Consider the following 20908-nt stretch of genomic DNA (forward strand, 5'->3'; position numbering starts at 1 on the left):
ATTCGTCCAGTCTATATTTAAACGTATGTATGGTGCCTGTTTTAATAGGCATTTGTCCCCCATTACTAAACGAATTTGCTTACAACTATTCAAGCTGGTGATTTATTCTGTAGATTGACTATGTTGATGAAGCTCTTTTTGTCTCATTTGAAGATTAGCACGTTGCCAAGAGCCTGTAGTCGTGACTACGCATTGAATGAGACTTGCTGAAGTCTTTGATCATTTTGAATGCCTTTATCAATTACCCTAGATGCTTCTCTCTTCTAAGCTGAACAAATTTAGATTCATCTACATTGCTTTCATAGGATTTCTCTCACGGGGAATGAGTACGACCCAGTGAACGTTGGTCAAAAATTATGAACTCACCAACGAATTGCAGTGATCATTAATTTGTCAGGCGAATTGATAGTGACCAACATTCTCTACCTACAACCGTGATAACGACCATTCCCTCCCTACAACCGTGATAACGACCTCCGTTCCATCCCAACAACCGTGGTAACGACCACCACTCCATCCCTACAACCGTGATAACGACCACCAATTACCCCTATAATCACCGCCATGTCCACCGTTGTTCCTTCCTGACCTCGAAACGACATCAACAGGCCATCCAACTCATCACCAGCCACCGCCGTGAGTCGTCGTCATCGCCAAAATAACCATATGAGGCGCGCATGGGCATGCTGGGGTGGCAAGGGCTTCAGGGTATTTCAGGCTAGGGGCGCCCCTGTGAGTCACGCACCTGCGGCCGAGGGTTGGTAAGCCAGGGGAGATGGGGCATGACGACTTTAAGCCGGGGGGGAGAAGATGTGAGGGCTTATGAAAGAGATTTCGAAATGGAAAGACATGGTAACCAAACCTAAGCTAGGTTAGGGGTTAAGGGGTTAATCGTTATATATATATATATATATATATATATATATATATATATATATATATATATATATATATATATATATATATCCCTGGGGATAGGGGAGAAAGAATACTTCCCACGTATTCCCTGCGTGTCGTAGAAGGCGACTAAAAGGGGAGGGAGCGGGGGGCTGGAAATCCTCCCCTCTCACTTTTTTTTTTTAATTTTCCAAAAGAGGGAACAGAGAAGGGGCCCAGGTGAGGATATTCCCTCAATGGCCCAGTCCTCTGTTCTCAACGCTACCTCGCTAATGCGGGAAATGGCGAATAGTATGAAAGAAAGAAAATATATATATATATATATATATATATATATATATATATATATATATATATATTAGGGTTTAGAGAACACCTTCGGTTTTTTTCGCTGACCGTACGCATTTACGAGCCGCCCAGGGTCGAGGGCTTGGGTTCGATTCCCAGTTGCGGCAGTCGGTCCACAGTCAATCTAGCCGTTCATCCTCCCCTAGCGGGCTGGTCACTGAAATGGGGAGCCAAGATGCGTTCACATGAAATCCGTGGTGGCTGGGGTGAGTTTATATTGAACCAGTGGAGACTAGACCGTGTTTACGTTCATTAGTACGTTCTCAAGTTGCGCGTGTAGGAATTAGGGTGCGTTCTAAGTGATTCATTAGGGGTCAAGGGGGTTACGGTGCGTTCACAATGATGCAATGGAGCGCAAGGGTGCGTTTGCAATGGTCGAGAAGGTGTTAGAGGACAGAGAATGATTCATTTGGGGTTAGGACGCTTTCACAACGGTCCACTGAAGGCGTTCAACCTCTCCCGTAAGTGTGGTATTTCACCTTTATATTCATTTGGTCCAATGAAATACACCATCATTGCCCCTCGGTAACATATTACCTTTTACACCATCTTGAACCAGCACCCCAGGATTTTACCTCAGTTTGAATTACCTAGTTTTGTTAAGCGCATTTCTTATATGTGATCACCGTTGAAAGAAATAGAATTGATGAAATATGAAGAGTTCAACCCAGTTGGCAAGCTGGTGAGGGTTGAAGTGGGTTCTGGTTTGTTAGTGTGAGCGGAAATTTGTGCTAGTTACGTCATTCAATACTGTTGTGTGGTTGTTCTGCATTTCTTGTGGGGAATTTTTTCATTGTACATTGTGTGTGAATGAAAGTGTTGAGTCTATGTTGTTCTCTGTTGTTCGTCGGGGGAGTGTTTTTTGTGTTGCTGTGCGATGGTATTGTATGAATGTGGTCGGTGTTTTACGTGTAGTCGCTTGTTTGATCTGTGTTTGTGCTCACTCGTGTGTCGCACGTCCTCTTGTGTGTGTGTGTGTGTGTTACAAGCGCTTGCACCTGCGTGTGTAATTGTAAGTGTATTTTAACAAGTGTCTCACTCTGTTTGAAAATGCATATGAGTCTTAAAGTGTGTAGCTTCCTTTGTGTGTGTGTTGCACGTGAGTCTATCACAAGTGCTTTTTCTGTGAGCATCATTAATCCCCCCCTACCCAACCTTTCATCACTTTTTCCATCACTTCTCACACCCACCACCACCACCACCAGCAGAAGCGCGACCCGCCCCACCCACGCCTAGCCTAAATTAGCAGATAGAGGTAGGTAGTGAGGTGCTAGGCCAGTTCTCATAGTGGTGAGCTCTCGTACACACACACACACACTCGTACACAGACACACCCTAGCTCCACTTCCCTCCCTATACACGGTAAGTAAGACTTAAGTATTACATTATTACCATGTATTGTTAAGTTTAACAAAAGCATATTCCCATAAGAGATTCAAAGTGTTAATATATTCTTCCGTGGGAATAAAGGCTAGGATAAAGTTATCTGATCCTAAGGTATTTATATATATGATTCTCATCTGATGAATTGCCTTTATTGCTTAACACCGCTGTTGCTGGGAAACCCATCCCGCTATGGTTGATTTTGGTGACGGCTAGGATGCACTAGGGTGCGCTAGGATGATAGGTACCTTGTTTGTCGCTCAACCAGGTACCTTTTTCTTCTTCATCGCTACTGGTATCCTATTGATGACAAGGGTAAAAATGAGGTTACAAAGGCATCGTGGTGTCAACACCAACACCAGACGGGTATAGAAGCAGCATATCCTAGTAACACCTTTTCATCCCAGTGTAGGAGAGAGAGAGAGGTCACAGGTAATTCGGTCATAATGTGATGGTGGAGAGAAGAGTTGAAGAAATGGGGGTTATTATGTAATTGTGGGGTGACTGTGGTGTGCTCTGAACCAGGGTGGAACGGAGTGGGCCTGCCTGGAGCCGAGCTTTGCAAGGGTTCGAATCCTGGTCGCTGCAGTCGGTCCATAGTCAACCCAGCTGTTCATCATCCCCTTGGGTTTGGTTGATAGATTAAGGACCTGCCTTAGGCTAAGTAGTATATATATATATATATATATATATATATATATATATATATATATATATATATATATATTTTATATATATATATTCCTATGAGTCCACGGGGAGATGAAACACAGTAAGTTCCCAAGTGCACTTTCGTGTAATGATCACTCAGTCATCCTTTACAAGTAGTTAGCTTTTTTTTTTTATCCACAATAACTGTCGTTTCAGGAAAATGTCTCGTCAGATTCCAATGATGTACCGGGACCCGTTCTTCCGGGATTTCTGGGGTGATCGAGACACCTTCGGCGACCGACGCGAACAGCATGTGTTTGACAGGCCGTCCAAGCTCTTCGACCAGGTGAGGCTACGAGATTGGACTCGCTCAGTTCGTGGAGTTCGGAGACACCTGGCTTGACCAGGTGAGATCGGAAAGTATACACCTCTTCAGCCACTGACATCAGAATGTGCTCGACGAAGTTAAGGCCAGAAATCCATGTTTTTTTGTTGTTTTTTTTTTTTAGCCAATAACATCAGAATTCATTAAGGTATGAACCTATTTGTATTCCAACCCTCTCTCCCTTACGGGTATCCCTTATGAAATCATTTCTATATTGGACTTAACAGTGCTCTTGTGCTTGTTGGTGTCCTGAGCTTACTGGAAGATGAAAGAACTGTGAAGCAGAGTTTGAACTGTGAAGAGTTTGGTGTGAGCTAGGCAACAGACATGCTGTTTCATTACACATTGTTCGGTAACGAGTGAAGAATACAAGCTTTATGTAATGAGTATGAATGTGGTTACAATCTCAGTGTCTTAGAGTGTAGTGTAGACATTAAGGGGCCAAAATATACATACTGTTAGTTATGAAACAAAACGACCAGTCGAATGACAAAGGTAGAAAGACAGTGTGTGTGTGTGTGTGTGTGTGTGTGTGTGTGTGTGTGTGTGACTACCTTTATGTACAGTGTGGGAAGGGAGACGTCTTTATGATCAAATTAGCCCCTGTTCTTCTTATGGCTTCAAACCTCTCGCTATGACTCATTTCCTACTTAATTCTGGCACCATTTTTATCACCCTTTTTAGTACCTTATTTATCATTCTCTCTCTCTCTCTCTCTCTCTCTCTCTCTCTCTCTCTCTCTCTCTCTCTCTCTCTCTCTCTCTCTCTCTCTCTGCTTCTTTACGTGTGGGTGACCCACCCAACCTCAGAGACACTTTGATTGTAGCCTTACATATGCACTTCTGGAGGCAATCCCTCTCCACTGTTCTTATGAGGTAGAACTCGTATCACAAGTTGATTGTGATGTCAACTTCCAAATATCTCTCACACACACACACACAAGTGTGTGTATGTATATCCCAAGTGTTTATTACAAATCATGTCCCTTTTGGTCTCTTATTTCACCATGCTCGGCCAGCCTTCCCCCTTCAGACGTAGCCAGATCTCAAAGCAGCATTTTCTTTTTTCTTTTACCCCATCACCACCAACAGTACTTTGGATCCGTCATGGCGGAGGAGGACGTAGCAGCCCCCAGCGCTTCGCTCTACACCCGGTGTCGTAGACTCCCCAAGGAGAAGTCTGGAGTGTCCACCATGTCACAGGACAGGGATAAGTTCACGGTAAGCCTCCTTCGTGTCCTCTTGTACCTGGATGGGATGGTTGGAGTTAACTGATTCAGTTACTGTCTGTGGTAATTACTGGTCTAGATCTATAATGAACATCTGATGGGTGATGGTGGTTTATTATCCCCAATCACTGGGTCATTCACTTTAAGGGCACCAACATTCATCACCAGAAGTGGTGGTTGGCTTTGATGTTGGTTTAGTGGATGTTCATTTATCATAGGTGTGCTGAAGACAATGTTGCCACTATATGTCACTTACCAGTTACTGGTGGGTGAGTAATATTGTTCACTGTGGAGAAACCCTTCCAACCCCAGTGGAGAACTCTTCCAACCCCAGTGGAGAACCCTTCCAACCCCAGTGGAGAACCCTTCCAACCCCAGTGGAGAACCCTTCCAACCCCAGTGGAGAACTCTTCCAACCCCAGTGGAGAACTCTTCCAACCCCAGTGGAGAACCCTTCCAACCCCAGTGGAGAACCCTTCCAACCCCAGTGGAGAACTCTTCCAACCCCAGTGGAGAACCCTTCCAACCCCAGTGGAGAACCCTTCCAACCCCAGTGGAGAACCCTTCCAACCCCAGTGGAGAACTCTTCCAACCCCAGTGGAGAACTCTTCCAACCCCAGTGGAGAACCCTTCCAACCCCAGTGGAGAACCCTTCCAACCCCAGTGGAGAACTCTTCCAACCCCAGTGGAGAACCCTTCCAACCCCAGTGGAGAACTCTTCCAACCCCAGTGGAGAACTCTTCCAACCCCAGTGGAGAACCCTTCCAACCCCAGTGGAGAACCCTTCCAACCCCAGTGGAGAACCCTTCCAACCCCAGTGGAGAACCCTTCCAACCCCAGTGGAGAACCCTTCCAACCCCAGTGGAGAACTCTTCCAACCCCAGTGGAGAACCCTTCCAACCCCAGTGGAGAACTCTTCCAACCCCAGTGGAGAACCCTTCCAACCCCAGTGGAGAACTCTTCCAACCCCAGTGGAGAACCCTTCCAACCCCAGTGGAGAACTCTTCCAACCCCAGTGGAGAACTCTTCCAACCCCAGTGGAGAACTCTTCCAACCCCAGTGGAGAACCCTTCCAACCCCAGTGGAGAACCCTTCCAACCCCAGTGGAGAACTCTTCCAACCCCAGTGGAGAACTCTTCCAACCCCAGTGGAGAACTCTTCCAACCCCAGTGGAGAACTCTTCCAACCCCAGTGGAGAACCCTTCCAACCCCAGTGGAGAACCCTTCCAACCCCAGTGGAGAACTCTTCCAACCCCAGTGGAGAACCCTTCCAACCCCAGTGGAGAACTCTTCCAACCCCAGTGGAGAACCCTTCCAACCCCAGTGGAGAACCCTTCCAACCCCAGTGGAGAACCCTTCCAACCCCAGTGGAGAACTCTTCCAACCCCAGTGGAGAACTCTTCCAACCCCAGTGGAGAACTCTTCCAACCCCAGTGGAGAACCCTTCCAACCCCAGTGGAGAACTCTTCCAACCCCAGTGGAGAACCCTTCCAACCCCAGTGGAGAACCCTTCCAACCCCAGTGGAGAACCCTTCCAACCCCAGTGGAGAACCCTTCCAACCCCAGTGGAGAACTCTTCCAACCCCAGTGGAGAACCCTTCCAACCCCAGTGGAGAACCCTTCCAACCCCAGTGGAGAACTCTTCCAACCCCAGTGGAGAACCCTTCCAACCCCAGTGGAGAACCCTTCCAACCCCAGTGGAGAACCCTTCCAACCCCAGTGGAGAACCCTTCCAACCCCAGTGGAGAACTCTTCCAACCCCAGTGGAGAACCCTTCCAACCCCAGTGGAGAACCCTTCCAACCCCAGTGGAGAACCCTTCCAACCCCAGTGGAGAACTCTTCCAACCCCAGTGGAGAACTCTTCCAACCCCAGTGGAGAACTCTTCCAACCCCAGTGGAGAACCCTTCCAACCCCAGTGGAGAACTCTTCCAACCCCAGTGGAGAACCCTTCCAACCCCAGTGGAGAACCCTTCCAACCCCAGTGGAGAACTCTTCCAACCCCAGTGGAGAACTCTTCCAACCCCAGTGGAGAACTCTTCCAACCCCAGTGGAGAACTCTTCCAACCCCAGTGGAGAACTCTTCCAACCCCAGTGGAGAACTCTTCCAACCCCAGTGGAGAACTCTTCCAACCCCAGTGGAGAACTCTTCCAACCCCAGTGGAGAACCCTTCCAACCCCAGTGGAGAACTCTTCCAACCCCAGTGGAGAACCCTTCCAACCCCAGTGGAGAACCCTTCCAACCCCAGTGGAGAACTCTTCCAACCCCAGTGGAGAACTCTTCCAACCCCAGTGGAGAACCCTTCCAACCCCAGTGGAGAACCCTTCCAACCCCAGTGGAGAACTCTTCCAACCCCAGTGGAGAACCCTTCCAACCCCAGTGGAGAACTCTTCCAACCCCAGTGGAGAACCCTTCCAACCCCAGTGGAGAACCCTTCCAACCCCAGTGGAGAACTCTTCCAACCCCAGTGGAGAACCCTTCCAACCCCAGTGGAGAACCCTTCCAACCCCAGTGGAGAACTCTTCCAACCCCAGTGGAGAACTCTTCCAACCCCAGTGGAGAACCCTTCCAACCCCAGTGGAGAACCCTTCCAACCCCAGTGGAGAACCCTTCCAACCCCAGTGGAGAACCCTTCCAACCCCAGTGGAGAACCCTTCCAACCCCAGTGGAGAACTCTTCCAACCCCAGTGGAGAACCCTTCCAACCCCAGTGGAGAACCCTTCCAACCCCAGTGGAGAACCCTTCCAACCCCAGTGGAGAACCCTTCCAACCCCAGTGGAGAACCCTTCCAACCCCAGTGGAGAACCCTTCCAACCCCAGTGGAGAACTCTTCCAACCCCAGTGGAGAACTCTTCCAACCCCAGTGGAGAACTCTTCCAACCCCAGTGGAGAACTCTTCCAACCCCAGTGGAGAACTCTTCCAACCCCAGTGGAGAACCCTTCCAACCCCAGTGGAGAACCCTTCCAACCCCAGTGGAGAACTCTTCCAACCCCAGTGGAGAACTCTTCCAACCCCAGTGGAGAACTCTTCCAACCCCAGTGGAGAACTCTTCCAACCCCAGTGGAGAACTCTTCCAACCCCAGTGGAGAACCCTTCCAACCCCAGTGGAGAACTCTTCCAACCCCAGTGGAGAACCCTTCCAACCCCAGTGGAGAACTCTTCCAACCCCAGTGGAGAACTCTTCCAACCCCAGTGGAGAACCCTTCCAACCCCAGTGGAGAACTCTTCCAACCCCAGTGGAGAACTCTTCCAACCCCAGTGGAGAACCCTTCCAACCCCAGTGGAGAACTCTTCCAACCCCAGTGGAGAACTCTTCCAACCCCAGTGGAGAACCCTTCCAACCCCAGTGGAGAACCCTTCCAACCCCAGTGGAGAACTCTTCCAACCCCAGTGGAGAACTCTTCCAACCCCAGTGGAGAACTCTTCCAACCCCAGTGGAGAACTCTTCCAACCCCAGTGGAGAACTCTTCCAACCCCAGTGGAGAACTCTTCCAACCCCAGTGGAGAACTCTTCCAACCCCAGTGGAGAACTCTTCCAACCCCAGTGGAGAACTCTTCCAACCCCAGTGGAGAACTCTTCCAACCCCAGTGGAGAACCCTTCCAACCCCAGTGGAGAACTCTTCCAACCCCAGTGGAGAACCCTTCCAACCCCAGTGGAGAACCCTTCCAACCCCAGTGGAGAACTCTTCCAACCCCAGTGGAGAACTCTTCCAACCCCAGTGGAGAACTCTTCCAACCCCAGTGGAGAACCCTTCCAACCCCAGTGGAGAACCCTTCCAACCCCAGTGGAGAACTCTTCCAACCCCAGTGGAGAACCCTTCCAACCCCAGTGGAGAACCCTTCCAACCCCAGTGGAGAACCCTTCCAACCCCAGTGGAGAACTCTTCCAACCCCAGTGGAGAACTCTTCCAACCCCAGTGGAGAACTCTTCCAACCCCAGTGGAGAACCCTTCCAACCCCAGTGGAGAACCCTTCCAACCCCAGTGGAGAACTCTTCCAACCCCAGTGGAGAACTCTTCCAACCCCAGTGGAGAACCCTTCCAACCCCAGTGGAGAACCCTTCCAACCCCAGTGGAGAACCCTTCCAACCCCAGTGGAGAACCCTTCCAACCCCAGTGGAGAACTCTTCCAACCCCAGTGGAGAACTCTTCCAACCCCAGTGGAGAACCCTTCCAACCCCAGTGGAGAACCCTTCCAACCCCAGTGGAGAACCCTTCCAACCCCAGTGGAGAACCCTTCCAACCCCAGTGGAGAACCCTTCCAACCCCAGTGGAGAACTCTTCCAACCCCAGTGGAGAACCCTTCCAACCCCAGTGGAGAACCCTTCCAACCCCAGTGGAGAACTCTTCCAACCCCAGTGGAGAACCCTTCCAACCCCAGTGGAGAACTCTTCCAACCCCAGTGGAGAACCCTTCCAACCCCAGTGGAGAACCCTTCCAACCCCAGTGGAGAACTCTTCCAACCCCAGTGGAGAACCCTTCCAACCCCAGTGGAGAACTCTTCCAACCCCAGTGGAGAACCCTTCCAACCCCAGTGGAGAACTCTTCCAACCCCAGTGGAGAACTCTTCCAACCCCAGTGGAGAACTCTTCCAACCCCAGTGGAGAACCCTTCCAACCCCAGTGGAGAACTCTTCCAACCCCAGTGGAGAACCCTTCCAACCCCAGTGGAGAACCCTTCCAACCCCAGTGGAGAACCCTTCCAACCCCAGTGGAGAACTCTTCCAACCCCAGTGGAGAACTCTTCCAACCCCAGTGGAGAACTCTTCCAACCCCAGTGGAGAACTCTTCCAACCCCAGTGGAGAACCCTTCCAACCCCAGTGGAGAACTCTTCCAACCCCAGTGGAGAACTCTTCCAACCCCAGTGGAGAACTCTTCCAACCCCAGTGGAGAACCCTTCCAACCCCAGTGGAGAACCCTTCCAACCCCAGTGGAGAACCCTTCCAACCCCAGTGGAGAACTCTTCCAACCCCAGTGGAGAACTCTTCCAACCCCAGTGGAGAACCCTTCCAACCCCAGTGGAGAACCCTTCCAACCCCAGTGGAGAACTCTTCCAACCCCAGTGGAGAACTCTTCCAACCCCAGTGGAGAACCCTTCCAACCCCAGTGGAGAACCCTTCCAACCCCAGTGGAGAACCCTTCCAACCCCAGTGGAGAACTCTTCCAACCCCAGTGGAGAACTCTTCCAACCCCAGTGGAGAACCCTTCCAACCCCAGTGGAGAACTCTTCCAACCCCAGTGGAGAACCCTTCCAACCCCAGTGGAGAACCCTTCCAACCCCAGTGGAGAACTCTTCCAACCCCAGTGGAGAACCCTTCCAACCCCAGTGGAGAACCCTTCCAACCCCAGTGGAGAACCCTTCCAACCCCAGTGGAGAACTCTTCCAACCCCAGTGGAGAACCCTTCCAACCCCAGTGGAGAACTCTTCCAACCCCAGTGGAGAACTCTTCCAACCCCAGTGGAGAACTCTTCCAACCCCAGTGGAGAACCCTTCCAACCCCAGTGGAGAACCCTTCCAACCCCAGTGGAGAACCCTTCCAACCCCAGTGGAGAACTCTTCCAACCCCAGTGGAGAACTCTTCCAACCCCAGTGGAGAACTCTTCCAACCCCAGTGGAGAACTCTTCCAACCCCAGTGGAGAACCCTTCCAACCCCAGTGGAGAACCCTTCCAACCCCAGTGGAGAACTCTTCCAACCCCAGTGGAGAACCCTTCCAACCCCAGTGGAGAACTCTTCCAACCCCAGTGGAGAACCCTTCCAACCCCAGTGGAGAACTCTTCCAACCCCAGTGGAGAACTCTTCCAACCCCAGTGGAGAACTCTTCCAACCCCAGTGGAGAACTCTTCCAACCCCAGTGGAGAACCCTTCCAACCCCAGTGGAGAACCCTTCCAACCCCAGTGGAGAACCCTTCCAACCCCAGTGGAGAACCCTTCCAACCCCAGTGGAGAACTCTTCCAACCCCAGTGGAGAACTCTTCCAACCCCAGTGGAGAACTCTTCCAACCCCAGTGGAGAACCCTTCCAACCCCAGTGGAGAACTCTTCCAACCCCAGTGGAGAACTCTTCCAACCCCAGTGGAGAACTCTTCCAACCCCAGTGGAGAACCCTTCCAACCCCAGTGGAGAACTCTTCCAACCCCAGTGGAGAACCCTTCCAACCCCAGTGGAGAACCCTTCCAACCCCAGTGGAGAACTCTTCCAACCCCAGTGGAGAACCCTTCCAACCCCAGTGGAGAACTCTTCCAACCCCAGTGGAGAACCCTTCCAACCCCAGTGGAGAACCCTTCCAACCCCAGTGGAGAACCCTTCCAACCCCAGTGAAGAACTCTTCCAACCCCAGTGGAGAACCCTTCCAACCTCAGTGAAGAACTCTTCCAACCCCAGTGGAGAACCCTTCCAACCCCAGTGGAGAACCCTTCCAACCCCAGTGGAGAACCCTTCCAACCCCAGTGGAGAACCCTTCCAACCCCAGTGGAGAACCCTTCCAACCCCAGTGGAGAACCCTTCCAACCCCAGTGGAGAACCCTTCCAACCCCAGTGGAGAACCCTTCCGGTCCAAAAGAAGACTCCAGCGGCCATGTCTGTCCTCCAATGAATCATTACAACCCTGTAACAACCTACAACACTACCATGGTCCATGTCCACGACTACCACAACTGTGTCCCTTCCTCCTCCCGCCTACACCGGCCATATAGCGTAGCATAAAGATACGCTACATGTTAGCGTAACCTGTTGCTTCTACAGTGGTTTAGTAGCTACAACTTGCCGCTAATATGACCCATTGTGTGGATAACTTAATGCTGCTAACTTGCTATGTTATCTTTGCTATCTGATACTGACACGGATCTGTTATCTGGATAACTTGATGCTGCTAACTCGCTATGTTATCTCTGGATAACTTGATGCTGCTAACTTGCTATGTTATCTCTGCTATCAGATACTGAGACGATCTGTTATCTGGATAACTTGATAATAATTTGGCGTGCTTATCTTTGCATCTTGGTGCTAATTTGACGTAGCGTCCTTCCTCTCTCTTGCCAAAATGGCATTTTGTGTGTGAGCTTGGAATGAGCTGGCCTTTAAATGTGACATGTTGTCCATTTCCTTATTGATTTCGGTTTTTCCTTGGCCATCATCCACCTAAGGTGACCATTTCCCATCTCTCCCCGAACTGAAATTCTCTAACAGCCACTGGATAGTGAAAGTAATGTCCACACTGTGTCATTCGTCCTCTGTCTCGTTCTCTTCATAATAGAACAGTGACGCTGTATGCTTACTGACCCATCAGAAGACACTGTATTTGGTTAACAGTGTCCATTACCATCAGCCCAGGTGGCTAACCATCAGCCCAGGTGGTTAAACCATCAACCCAGGTGGTTTACCATCAGCCCAGGTGGCTAAACATCAGTCCAGGTGGTTAAACCATCAACCCAGGTGGTTTACCATCAGCCCAGGTGGTTTACCATCAGCCCAGGTGGCTAACCATCAGCCCAGGTGGTTAAACCATCAACCCAGGTGGTTTACCATCAGCCCAGGTGGTTAACCATCAGCCCAGGTGGTTCACCATCAGCTCAGGTGGTTTACCAGCAGCCCAGGTGGTTAACCATCAACCCAGGTGGTTAACCATCAGCCTAGGTGGTTAAACCATCAACCCAGGTGGTTAACCATCAACCCAGGTGGTTTACCATCAGCCCAGGTGGTTTACCATCAGCCCAGGTGGTTAACCATCAACCCAGGTGGTTTACCATCAGCCTAGGTGGTTAAACCATCAACCCAGGTGGCTAACCATCATCCCAGGTGGTTAACCATCAGCCTAGGTGGTTAAACCATCAACCCAGGTGGTTTACCATCAACCCAGGTGGCTAACCATCATCCCAGGTGGCTAACCATCAACCCAGGTGGTTAACCATCAGCCCAGGTGGTTCACCATCAGCTCAGGTGGTTTACCAGCAGCCCAGGTGGTTAACCATCAACCCAGGTGGTTTACCATCAGCCTAGGTGGTTAAACCATCAACCCAGGTGGCTAACCATCATCCCAGGTGGTTAACCATCAGCCTAGGTGGTTAAACCATCAACCCAGGTGGTTTACCATCAGCCCAGGTGGCTAACCATCATCCCAGGTGGCTAACCATCAGCCCAGGTGGTTTACCATCAGCTCAGGTGGTTAAACCATCAACCCAGGTGGTTTACCATCAACCCAGGTGGTTAACCATCAGCTCAGGTGGTTTAAGATCACCCAGTAACCATTTCTTTTCGTCATTACTAATATATTATCTTTTTTTTTGCCATGCCCACCAAACTTAACTTTGAAAATCTTAACGTGAAGTCAACTGCATTTATTAATGTATAGAGTGCACCAAAATTTATATATAAAAAAAATTGTTGGCCAATAAAGTATTTACAGCTGATCGTGTTTATTGGTGAACAATACCTGTAACGTATGGGGGAAAAAATGGCTTGGGAAAATTATTATTTAATTTGTAATGTTGTCCATGATGTTGCCTTCGACTTTATGTCAATAATAGAATGATCAGACAGGAGCCATATAATGTGTTCTGGTACTAAAATGGTCGTTTATCCATAATGCACGGTGGGGATTTCCCTCCATTAATGTTTTTTGATAATACTAGGATTAGCCTTGTCATGGAAGAATGTCCTAATGGCCATTACTGTATTTAAATGAGTATTGCCATTTAAAACCATTCCGCCATGAAAACCCTTATGTTATTTCTTCATTTTGTTTAGCAGTGTATCTCAACTGTAATATTCTTGTATAATATCTACTGTATTAAATATCAAACATTAATATTAATGGATTTCCGATTTAATATAGTTAATTAAATACGGAAAAAAAAGACTACGTAGATGTTGATATGTGTATCCCTCAGTGATTGGTTGAAGGCTGCGGGGCCAGAGGTGAAATGTTATGTCATCTCCTCGGTGATTGGTTGAGGGCACCTACCCCGATGGCGAAACGCGATGTCAACCTCATGGTGATTGGTTGAGACCTCCGGCCCACCAGAGGTAAGACATTATGCTGATTGGCTGGCAGTCTTAGCCAATGGAAGGGCGAGCAGTGGCCTGCATTGTGGTACTCAAAGGGTCGTTTATCGTATTATCCAATGAATGCAAACAAGCAGTTAAATCATCGTGCTAGGCAAGACTCGAGGCAATTGGTTCTACAGAATCTTGAACATAACTGTTTTGAACGTGTTCTACACCAGAAAGCTTTAGCGAACTGTACAGGTAAGCTGGAATTGATATTACATATAGTACGTGAATTGGGTCGTTCTAATATTCTCGGATTCTATTTTAGAAGTAACTGTTTGTATAGGAAGAATACTTAGTGCATTTCAGGCATGATGACGTCCTAGTTAGGCTGGTCCCTTGTGTTTATGATCTGTTTGTTGGTAGTTAGGCAGGGTCGTTCGAGGTGGTTTGGAGAGTCTACTGAAAACTGTAGGGTTGTTGCGTCCCTTTTCCATTGAAATGATCCATGGCGTCGTCAAGTCCAGTGCGTAATTTAAACAACGACATTTCACGAATAAATAGAACCCAACAAGGCTTTTCGAAGTGTCGTGTTAATCTTTTTCTTGTTTCGCTATTCACAGCTGAAAGTTATTCCCTCGTTATCTTCATAATCTTTCCCTAGTTAATAATTACAGCCCAAAAAGCAGCGGCATTATAGTCATACCTCATCATAGAAAATGGTAAAAGTTTTTCATAAAGGAAAATGGTGATTCTAGGGGGAGTTTTAGGGGTTACTATAAATTTCTGATGTGATTTGGGTCAGGGACTCACAATTTATTTATATGGTTTGGGGCTTTACGTGTATGTTGCATATACGGTATATCAGTCATTGGGTAGATATATCACTAGATATACTATGATATATCACTTCATTTGGGATAATTCACACATTCTTCAGAAACACTATCTCGTCTTTTATCTTACACTCTTAAATTGAAAAAATGTTGACTTATACAGTGTAAAGGTGAAGTAAAGAGTCACATTAAGTTAATTTTGATATAAAAGATAAAGGCATTGGTCTTCATATGTGTAATACAGTCTCGTCGAGAACTCGCTTTTGAACCCAGTGTTTGTAGAAGTTCCTTGTGGTTCTCTCTCTCTCTCTCTCTCTCTCTCTCTCTCTCTCTCTCTCTCTCTCTCTCTCTCTCTCTCTCTCTCTCTCTCTCTCTCCTTAATTCATTCATTTTCTAAGTTTTTTTTTGTCCTTGGTCGTTTTCTTTTGTTTTTCGTTTTTAGTTGTTTTTCTTTTCAACGAATTATTTGCTGTAGAGCTGCGTTTTTTCAACATCTCTTCGATGTATTTCTTTTTCATCCAGGCACTTTAATTATCATTTGATACTTATTCTGCCATTTATTTTTATTTTACTCGATATTGCACTCATTATTCTTTACATGTTGCTGAATTCTGTTTTCTTTATTGTTTTTTGTTGTTTTTTATGTAGATTTTTGTATTTCACTTAATATTTCGATGCCATTATGTATATTCTCTTTATCTACTACATTTATCCCTTTACTCTTCTTACACTTCGTAATCATTTATTATATTTATCAAATATTATGCTTTCGCCACCTTAGATATGTTTTATAATTGTTCAAATTTAGCTTCGAGCTGTTAACCAGAGAACCAGGTCACCCTAATACACTAGTCTGTATTATGTATCGCTGTGTAACCCGACGTCTGTATTATGTATCGCTGTGTAACCCGACGTCTGTATTATGTATCGCTGTGTAACCCGACGTCTGTATTATGTATCGCTGTGTAACCCGACGTCTGTATTATGTATCGCTGTGTAACCCGACGTCTGTATTATGTATCGCTGTGTAACCCGACGTCTGTATTATGTATCGCTGTGTAACCCGACGTCTGTATTATGTATCGCTGTGTAACCCGACGTCTGTATTATGTATTGCTGTGTAACCCGACATCTGTATTATGTATCGCTGTGTAACCCGACGTCTGTATTATATATCGCTGTGTAACCCAGCGTCTGTATTATGTATTGCTGTGTAACCCGACATCTGTATTATGTATTGCTATGTACACTGCCATATAGACACTCGCATTGCTCCTTCTTCTGTTCTTACACTTTACAAGTGATAATACAGGAGGGGAAAGCCGCCGACCCTCACAGAGTCGCCTTGTGTGAGAAATTAGATATATATTGTGATAACAACGACATATAAAACGTATATAGATAGATATATCTTGTGTTAGATAAGGAATATATGATATATCACATATACCCCCATGGCTTGGGCTATGTACATAGAGATACCCCAGCAGGAGGCGCTGGTGTTGAACTCTCGTGGGTTGAGGTCGAGCGAGCGAGCGAGCGAGCGAGGAGGAGGAGGTGCAGCACCGGAGCTGGCGTCAGTGTCGCTCCAGCAGTGCAAGAGGACGGACGCTGCGAGCGTCTCTCCTCCTCCTCCCCCACGGCGTCCTCCCACTCTCGGGACACCACAACCCTCCCTCCCCATACACACACACACATACATACATACACAGTACAGGCCACGCGTTAACCTGTGGTCTTCTCGCTCACTACAGAGACCCCCCCCTAAAAAAAAACACCTTGTGGATAATGTAGTGAACGAGGATATAATGTTATTTTTTTTTCTCTAATTATCTTCACACATACACATGTAATTCGAGTCGTAAACCAGTTATCATGGAGGAGTGCTGGACATGCATTATGTACGTGCGTTGTGCCCAGCGATAGATCAGTGTGGTCAAAGGTAAGCGAACTGGTTAGGTTAGGTGGTAATTACGCGAGTCAGTACATTACCACAGTTAGCTTCCTGTAGGGGAAGTTCGTGTGATGAGGGCAGTTTATATATATATATATATATATATATATATATATATATATATATATATATATATATATATATATATATATATATATATATATGGCTTATTGACTAGAAACGAGTCAAACTCTTGGTTTTGGGCTATTGAGACTAGAGTCGTGTTGAGATAACAGGCAAATGGGGTCGTTCTGTTGTATATAATACCTCCATGTTATATATATATATATATATATATATATATATATATATATATATATATATATATATATATATAAATATATATATATGTATGGTAATTTGGTCATCCAGGACGCGAGCACCATTAACGTACCGATTCTCAAATGCATTTGGCAGTTTCTAACTGTGTGATGATTTAATTATCACTTCATAGATAATAGTTTGGTTGAATAGGTTTAAACCAACCACCTGATTGATGATTGCTATCACTGCTGTTGTAATGCATGTTTGTGGTTGGCCGAGAGTGTGTGTGTGTGTGTGTGTGTGTGTGTGTGTGTGTGTGTGTGTGTGTGAGCATACATAATGATCCGTTTGCCCTGTACGAGGGAATGAGTTTGACACTAGTGGGACCCCATAACACCCCCCCCACACACGAATTTTATGTATATTTTTATTATTTATATATGTATATGTGTGTGTGTGTGTGTGTGTGTGGTACTGGGTGTGGTGAAGTGGTCTCGTATCGGGATGGGAAGGGGTTTTAATTGCTGGTTAGGTCATTACGGTGTTGTGTATGTTTTACCATTGTCGTGTTTGTTGAGAAGGGGTTGGGGGGGGTTGCGCTCGTGTTGCCCCTTTTCTTGTCGTTGTATGTATATATTATGTCTTTACTCTTATGTATGTACACACACACACACACACACACACACACACACACACACAGACATCCACCAGTACATACAGACAAACACGAGACTTTGAAACACATGTCTGCACGGATAACGCTATTCTCTACCATCTCGAGATCTTCCATTTATATACACCCGGAGTTGCTCCTTGTGCCCAATTGTTTTAACTGTCATATATTTCACGCAGTCGCCTCACACAGACTTACAGTGACCTCTCAACTTTTGGTTCCGGCCAGCGGACGTGGCTGGCTCTCTGGGCGCTGCGAAAAAAAAAAACCCATGCATCATGACGGAATGAGGTACTGTTTTATTGATGTGTTCAACACCTGAACGAGACTAAGAGTTATACTTCTTTCAGACTATGGTTATTATTATTATTATTATTATTATTATTATTATTATTATTATTATTATTATATAAACCTCAACTTCGTCCACAGGCATTGATGTACACACATACACACACACACACACACACATACACACACACACACACACACACACACACACACACACAGACAAAGACACATATGTATGGGTGTGTGTTGTGTGGGTGAGAGTGCAAGACATAATGTTTTTAAAGTTTAATATAAAAAAAATATATGTATATATAAATCACCGTCATTATGTGATCATTGAGCGCTCGATCAACTGCCAGTGTGCAGTTACCTTTCAAATCTGGACGAGCTACAGTGATTACAGGTGATTAGGGAGGTCAACCACTCTAGTCATTGAGAGGTGATTAAGGCACAGTATTGAGCCAACGTATTAGGTGCGTTACTTGGCAACCTAACTCACACCTTGGCGGTCGGTCGCGTTGCTCCTGTAAACAAAATGGATTGTCGGTGTGTTACTCTGCGCGACACAACAAGCTGTTCACGTGCAGGCAATTCGAGTCCTTATGCCCTCAAGGTCGATGGTATGTTACCGTTCTCCGCCCACTCCAGGGGGAAGTATTCAGGCCATCAAGTAGTTTTGTCAAGGAAATATGGACTCTCTAACGTTCTCACAGAAAGGCGATTTTATGATCCCTGACTTTTTTTCTTTTTTTTTTTTATATTTTCCGCTGAATGGCGGGGTGAGCGGCGTAGAGAAAAATCGACTCTTGGCTTTTGTGACCGAGGGGCGAGTGTCGTTTGATGAGAGAGACCGGCGCTGGTTTCAGTGTTAAGGCAACGGGGACGATTTGGCGGTTAGGAGGAGGAGGAGGCAGAACAATGCTAAACAACAGAGAGAGAGAGAGAGAGAGAGAGAGAGAGAGAGAGAGAGAGAGAGAGAGAGAGAGAGAGAGAGAGTTAAAAGGGTAATGTAACTATGGCTTATAGATGCTATATCTTCACTAACTCGCCAGATTCTAAGTTAATATATAGAAGTGTGAATGGCATTCAGAGATTATACAAATATTTTTCTATAGTTTGAATTTTAAACTACAGGTTGTTGCGTGTTGGTGAAACGGTAGGAAATGAAATGTGTTAGAATAACTCAAATGGCCGGAAACGTTTTGTAGATTTTGTAACTAAATGGACTAAATGGAGTGTGAAATACACACACACACACACACACACACACACACACATAGAGGAGTCCCCCCCCCTCGATAGATTACTACCGAAGGATGTGGGTGTTAAGTGCCGACCCAAAGCTGTCAGTTCAAGGAAAAAAGGGAACAACACAAGTCTTGTGATGATAGACTTGGAGAAGGAGGTCGAAGCTCGGTCATGCTGCCCTCCTGTTGTTGTTGTGGTGGTGGTGCGTTTATATCCTGTGGCTTTTAATATTAAGTTTTCAAGATGGCCCGGAATATTTTGCTAACTATTGACATAGAAGCTTGGAAGTATAGATATTATCCTATAACAAGATTGGAAGTATAGATAGATTCCTATAACAAGCTTGGAAGTATAGATAGATTCCTATAATTAGAAGGAATGGACTAATAGAATTAGAATAAAAGTCTCGGACGGAGAGATAATTTTTGTTTCTAATTGGGTGATTTAGATGGTAGACTGCCTGTTACTTAGCACCCTCAGTACATATTCTTGCTCCTGCTGTGGTTTCCTACTGTATATTACTAACCAAAATTCAGTTTCAATAAGGTGTGGGTTTTTTTTTTTTTTTTTTAGTAATGGATTTTGACATAATGGAATGATCTAAGAAGATGGTGAACGAATCGCTGTAGATGTATTTGTTCTGTTGTATGGGCAAGAATGCGCGGGTTAGGTCGACACAGGAGAAATGGTGGTTAGGTCGACACAGGAGAAATGGTCGTTATTGTACATATCTTAATTGTTTATGGTATTGTCATCTTTCTGAGGGATGGAGTGTGTGTATACAGAGATATTACTAAGTTATGAACCAAGGCGTCTTGGAGGGGGGGTAAATATTGAATTAAGCGTTTAGTCTATCAGAAAATTTACGAATATAATAAATTGGTTTACATTGGAAATGCTTAAGGCAAAATTCTCTAAGTGATGCAAAAGCGATCTCCATGGGGGGTGGGTTGTCAGTTATGGGTTTTTATATTCTTATATTTGTTATTTAATAGTTCCTCAGCCTTGATTCTTCTGAATACTATCACTTAAGAGGACACTTTAGAAGTTGTCTTTTGTTATTTATAATCGTTACAACGTTAGTGGAATTGCCTGCTGGGCGGGTGATCGTGGCGTAACAAGCGTAGTACCATACCAACTTGTTTGAGTTGAACTTTTATTTTTTTTTGTGACTGTATTGGTTGATGCGTCTCGAACGTAGATTTAGAAATGACTTGGTGCGGTTAATTACTCTTCCACCGGACCAACTTAACTTAGAAGTTAGGGGTGTAAGTGTTCTTACACCCCTATATATTACTTTCTTTTAAACTATTCGCCATTTCCCGCGTTAGCGAGGTAGCGTTAAGAACAGAGGACTGGGCCTTTGTGGAATATATAATACTCTAGTATATATATGTATATATATATATATATATATATATATATATATATATATATATATTTTTTTTTTTTTTTTTTTTATACTTTGTCGCTGTCTCCCGCGTTTGCGAGGTAGCGCAAGGAAACAGACGAAAGAAATGGCCCAACCCCCCCCCCCATACACATGTACATACACACGTCCACACACGCAAATATACATACCTACACAGCTTTCCATGGTTTACCCCAGACGCTTCACATGCCTTGCTTCAATCCACTGACAGCACGTCAACCCCTGTATACCACATGACACCAATTCACTCTATTTCTTGCCCTCCTTTCACCCTCCTGCATGTTCAGGCCCCGATCACACAAAATCTTTTTCACTCCATCTTTCCACCTC

At 46.3% G+C, this 20908-nt stretch overlaps 1 protein-coding gene across 2 annotated transcripts in view; it reads left to right on the forward strand.

Moving 5' to 3' along the window:
* The first annotated feature begins 13438 nt into the window (after positions 1-13438).
* The window catches only part of LOC139765501 (acetylcholine receptor subunit alpha-like), a 502232-nt gene continuing 494762 nt past the window's right edge, over positions 13439-20908 (forward strand). Inside the window, exon 1 of one of the 2 annotated variants that reach the window (XM_071692973.1) lies at positions 13439-13916. The gene's annotated coding sequence lies outside the window, so the exon portion shown is untranslated. Of the gene's footprint in view, positions 13917-16298; positions 16659-20908 lie in introns of those variants that run through there. The other variant, XM_071692974.1, reaches the window with a different exon arrangement.

Source organism: Panulirus ornatus, chromosome 55 (genome assembly GCF_036320965.1).
Source record: "Panulirus ornatus isolate Po-2019 chromosome 55, ASM3632096v1, whole genome shotgun sequence".
NCBI lineage: Eukaryota > Metazoa > Arthropoda > Malacostraca > Decapoda > Palinuridae > Panulirus > Panulirus ornatus.